General features: G+C 36.9%; 1 non-coding gene across 1 annotated transcript; it reads left to right on the forward strand.

Annotated features, from left to right (window-relative positions):
* Positions 1-2118: 2118 nt before the first annotated feature.
* LOC116220393 lies at positions 2119-2194 on the forward strand. The gene has a single exon (XR_004163634.1). It is a non-coding gene; the product is annotated as a small nucleolar RNA SNORD59 (small nucleolar RNA).
* Positions 2195-5983: the final 3789 nt, after the last annotated feature.

Raw genomic sequence — 5983 nt, forward strand, 5'->3', positions numbered from 1 at the left:
CACTTGGAGACGTCTAAAGGTACCATATGGAAACTGATGTGTAACACTTGTAAACTTTTGTCTATCTGCTTCAAATTTTTTACACACACTGTCAAGATGTTGTTGCATCAGGAAATGTAAATGTTAGTTTCCTATGACATTCAAAACCCAGTTCTACACTGAAACATAAAAAAAACACTAGGCGTTTTATGTTTTTTTCTGACAAAAATGTTGGTTTTGCTGCTCTGAAATGTAAACTAAAATGACATAATAAAACACTTTAACTGATTGCATTTGATGGGCCAGTGTCTTCTTTAATTTAAGCCATGAATGGTTATTATGCAATGTTTAGAACCATAGATATTCAAGTTTTAAATGGGACAGTGCAATATAGGCGGAAATTGTCAAAAATACCCTTCTGAATTAACAGGTTAAACTATCAGAGATATTAATTTCATACTAACATCAAAATGGGTTAAAACGATTCACTGATGTTACAAAAGTAAGGTTTTCTTGTTTAATATAATGAACACTGACTAAACAGGCAATATTGTATTAAGAAAAAGTAAAACACACCCCAATATGCTGATAACAGGATTATGCCTTCATTAAAGTTGGTTGAACTTGTCAGAACACTGTAAAGAAAGGGTAAAATATGTTTAGCAGTCATTATTCTGGTCATTCACTGTGAAAAAAACACTTGACACACAGATCACACAGTGTGAAAAAGGATTATCTCCAATGCCAGGGTATTGCCATGTGACACCTATCACACTTTGCTGATGAAACTAAAGATTGTGTCTCAATGAAAGGGGGGTGGAATATGTTCAGGACACTCCAAACATTAAATAAAATGTGTGAAGTAGTTGAGATTTACGTCCCTGAATGCTCCACAATACTTTAAACATAGGTGATCAGACAGGCGAAAATGCATTAGCTTCAATGGTAGGGCCATGTGACATGTATCACTCTTTGCTGATGAAACTAAAGATTGTGTCTCAATGAAAGGGGGGTGGAATATGTTCAGGACACTCCAAACATTAAATAAAATGTGTGAAGTAGTTGAGAGTTACGTCCCTGAAGGCTCCACAATACTTTAAATATAGGCCTACACACAGGCGAAAATGCATTGTCTTCAATGGTAGGGCCATGTGATACGTATTACACTTTGCTGATTAAACTAAAGATTTTGTCTCAATAAAAGGGGGGTGGAATATGTTCAGGACACTCCAAACATTGAATAAAATGTGTGAAGTAGTTGAGATTTACGTCCCTGAATGCTCCACAATACTTTAAACAGAGGCCTACACACAGGCGAAAATGCATTGTCTTCAATGGCAGGGTGTCTGATCACCTATGTTTAAAGTATTGTGGAGCATTCAGGGACGTAAATCTCAACTACTTCACACATTTTATTTCCGTTATGTTGTATTTTATAATTCAGCACTTTTTCCACCTTCTGTTTTTATTTGTAGTTTCACTCCATTCAATGTTGTCAATAAAGGAGCAAGAAGGATCATTTTCCTGGCTCTTGAAAAAGGAGTTTGGCTCGCTGCTTAATCTATATTAACGCTGGGAAGCATAACATATAGACAGAGCAGCACAGTTTTGACTAAATGTGCAACGATTTTCGCTGACAACAACTGGTTTATCGTTAGAAATAACATAAGTACCTCAACTGGAAAAAATCAAGGTTGTCCCATTTTAAATTACAAGTTGAACAGAAACGGGGCTTCGGCCCACCACCTGTGTGGCTGCGAAAACAGATCTCTGCACATGCGCACAGGCAATCCGCTACAGTCTCTGGCCTTTCTAACCATGTTTCTAACAAGCTTACTTCCACTGTGTCAGGTGATTCAAAATGCAAATTTGCCAAATGAGGTTGAATTTGCTGCTATACAAGAATGCAGAGTTATTTAGCCTTGTTCACTACTACTATCCTAACTGATTTTCTGATTTTTTTATTGACGAGACGGATCAATGCCATCATGGTAAGCTTGTTCTCAAACATTATTCATGCTATGGTCATTGAAAATTATTTTTAGATTATCTTTTCCACCAGTGAAGGTATACTAGAAGATCCTACATGAGATACTATCATGAGAATATTATTTCCCCAATAATGTGCAGTTTGAGTTCTCTTCTGTGATGACTTTTCAGTATGACTTTTGTTCTTCTGAATCTGCTGAAGCCAGTTTTTTTGCCCTTAAAAAGAGCTTTCTTTCTTTCTTTTACAAACTTGTCAGTTGGTCAAATAACCCCTGCCTTATTCATTTACATCTGTTTGTTTCTTTGCAGAAACTGACAATGTAGGAGGACGCAAAAATCGGGATTGAAATGAGATGCTGATATAATCTTCTCTATTATTTGTACACTTTATAGCCAAGCGAAATAAAGGTGTGGTTTGGCAAAAAGTGAGCACCCCCTACACATGATTTCTTTTGGATATAGCGGGTCCTCACAGAAAGTGATGTGTAAGGACTCTAGGAGTGGTCAATACTGCATCATATGTCATGACAAAACTAAATCCAGAGGATAACACTGTGTGCTTTGTTAGATACAGTATGATAATGGTGCGATCATATGAGTAGACAGTCTCGTGGCCTCCATTTTGAATTAGGCATTTCTGCTGTTCTTAAAGGTATGGCCAGTGTTCACTGTTCTTTTTTTTATTAAAGCTATTTACTCCACATTTCAAGTCCTTCAATGGTAGTAAATTGTATAAATATCTTGAGGGTTGTGAAGTCGTTGAAAGTATAGCCCTTAGGTAAATGCCATGAATTGCTTTATGATAAGATCCACTACTTACAGTTTAATCACTGTTATATAACATTTTAGATGACTGAGGTGGTAATGGTGGTCATTTATGCCAGGTATTGTCTTAAGCAGACTGAGGAGAATATTGCATGCAGAAGAAAACCCATTAATCGGCAGGCCACATCCTCCCTATATGTCATGTGGTAGGACTGCATCTTTTACAGGCAGGACATGCAACTGTATGCTATCTGCTGATTTTTGTTAACAATTTCTGAAACGCTTCAACATGGGGAACTAAAATGAAGTATTCAGATTCTCAGATTCTATTTTTAATTATTTATTGGTATTAACCTCTTTTAGAGTCCCAGCCTGAATCCTCCTTCTTCTTCTCATCTTTCCTCCTCTTCTCCTGATGACTCAGGTGTTGTTTTTATCTGTTCTCAAAAAGATTGAATAGCTTCTTCTCCTCTTTCTTCTTCAACTGCATGTCCAGCAAAGCCCTGTGGCTTCCTATTGTTTCTTATTACCTGGTATTTAGTGACTTTCTCTGCTTGGTTTTCCACTGCCTTCTCACTGCTTTTGTTATCAGTTCTCAGTTTTGTTGTTGTTGTTGTGCGGTATCTCTGAGATGTGTATTGATTCTCAGTCTTGTCTGCTGCATGAACATACTTCTGCTTCTGAGAACACAGGGTAAATATGGTTTTACTTTATTTCAAACATATAACAAATACAGGCCTACACAATGACAAAAAGTACCATAGTTGGAAAACAGCTAGTGACAGTATAATTTCAGATGAACATACATGGCACAGAGACGAGAGAAATCTGAAAGACACAGCAGACACCAGCCCTTAAAGAAATTCACTAGATACCCCTCAACGAGGAGTAATATGGACAATCTGCCATGAGTATTAGAACTGTGAACTTTGAGGCTTCAAGAGAGAAAGCTATTTTTCACCTCATCGAATGGTGCAGGCTGACTTTGCAGCTCTGCCCTCAGTGACTTTGTTTGGAGCTCATGGTCCTTCCTCAGCTCCGACACCATGATCCAGAGCCTCTCCAGCCCAGCCTCCTGTTTCTCTCTGAGATTACTGTGCTCCTACTTCTTCTCAAAGATGAGCTCCAGGAGAGCGGCCAAGCCCTCCCTGAGTACACTCACCATTTGGCTCTCATAAGAGCAGTTACCCATAACTCTGTCAGTGTCTGGATGAGCTTCTGAACTAAAGAAAACCACAAGTAATGAGCGTTACTGTTTTATAGGGACATTGCCTAAATATGAATAGATATTTTCCCACCAGATTCAGAACCGTTCTTGGCATATCATGATTAAGGTCTTTTTTTTTGTTGTCATTTGTCAATCAGGTCTGAATTTTTATTTTATTTTATCATTTCAGTGACCTCTTGATATCAGGTCAGCAGTGTATTGTCTGATCTCATTTGTCTGCACAACATGTGTTGTTCTAAATTGTGGCCAGTAAATGTTGGTTTCTATGCTCCCAGCATTTTTAAGTTCTCATTTTTAGCATTATGTTATCAATCTATACCTCTTATAATGAAAGTAGTGGACAACAACTTCACAGATATTAAAAAACCTTTCATTTCATGCTATTGCATAACTTAAGAAATGTTGCTCTTAGCCATCTAAACTATAAGAGAACCTACCATGCTGCACTCCTCGGAAGGAACACTCTCCTCTTCCATAGTCCCCTTACAAACATATAAATACACATTTTACATTATGGTCAAAATGAGCTCTGCTTGTAATTAATAATCAAAATTGCTTGTTTCACTTTGTGTTAGCAGTGAGTTAATGATTACACACCTTAGTGGAGTGGACCTTCGTCTCGTTGAAGAAAACCCTTTTTGGAAAAAACGTAGTTCAGAAAAAGCTGGAAAAAGAACAGTGGACAAACGCAGAATAAACTTGTCATTTAGAAAGTTTCTTTCGCATACATATTGAAATATATCCTAGCTCGAATTGATATTCTTGATGACAGACATACCAGTGAAATGTTAATCATCTTCTTTTGTCACATAATAATTACACTCAAAATCATATAGTTATCCAAACGCTGTAGACAACGTGTCTGTCTGATGCTGATAACCTTTAAGAATTATATGACGTCTTCCTGTGATGATTAGAACTGCTCAATTGTGACATAATGATGTTTGGGTGAAAGAAAATTGGTATATAAATAATAGTTCTACAATGAATAAACTTAAATAATAGGCTACTATAAGTTTGTGCACATTTCCATCTTCTGTGTTATGGCAATTAAAAATGGGCACGCTCCTAAAGAAGGGAGGGGTTGTGAATAGTAACGGAAACACATAATACAATCTCAACAAATGCGATTGTGTGTCGTGTTTTGAATCTTCATTGTCAGTAATAGGTTGCTGTGAGTACGTGATTGAGTAAAAACACCTGTATGTAACGAACAGAATGGGAAAGAAAAAAACCAACAACTAATGTTACATTTTTTATTCATTATAGACAGTCATGTAGTATTCTCTCTCAATATGTGGCAGGAGTGTAAATACTGGGAGGTTAGATGTATGCATTGTTTCACCCAGGAGGAATGATCATTTTTCATCTCTTTTTATTTTTGTAAACCTAGACCAAATGTCTTCTGTTCTTGGGAAATAGGTTTCCCTCATGTTGTTATACTTATTACATTCGGTCAGGAAAAGTAACTCATACTCCATTACCCTGTTACTACAGTGAGTGCAGTCAGTATTTCTCGAGGTAGCAATGTTTGTCTGTGTCTACCATTTTTAATGACAATGCTATGTTCCCTCCCCCACACTCATCTTTGAGTTGTAGATAATCTTCATATGAGGCGCTGTTTATTGTTTACTACTTTTTCTTGTCCAAGCGCTAACTGCTGCTTGTCAATTATATATTTACACCCCAGCCCTACATACACATAATTGAAACATTTATACAATTCATGTTTCAATCTCTACCCTGAAACATGCATCAAAAATAAAGAAATAATACTTCATCATGTACATCATGTTTTGTTACAACGTATCTTATCAAAAATATTTCAGTAAGTGATACTCAATCATGTATTAGCAGGGCAGCACATCATTTGAATGGATCCTCTGGTGTCTCTTGATACATATGGCTAAAGGTCTTTCCACACTGAGAACACTAATGTTGCTTTGCCCCAGTATGGATCTTCTGGTGTTTTTTAAGATTACTCATTTGGGTAAATGTTTTTCCACACTGAGAACACTGATG

The sequence above is a fragment of the Clupea harengus genome, unplaced genomic scaffold (assembly GCF_900700415.2).
Source record: "Clupea harengus unplaced genomic scaffold, Ch_v2.0.2, whole genome shotgun sequence".
Lineage (NCBI taxonomy): Eukaryota > Metazoa > Chordata > Actinopteri > Clupeiformes > Clupeidae > Clupea > Clupea harengus.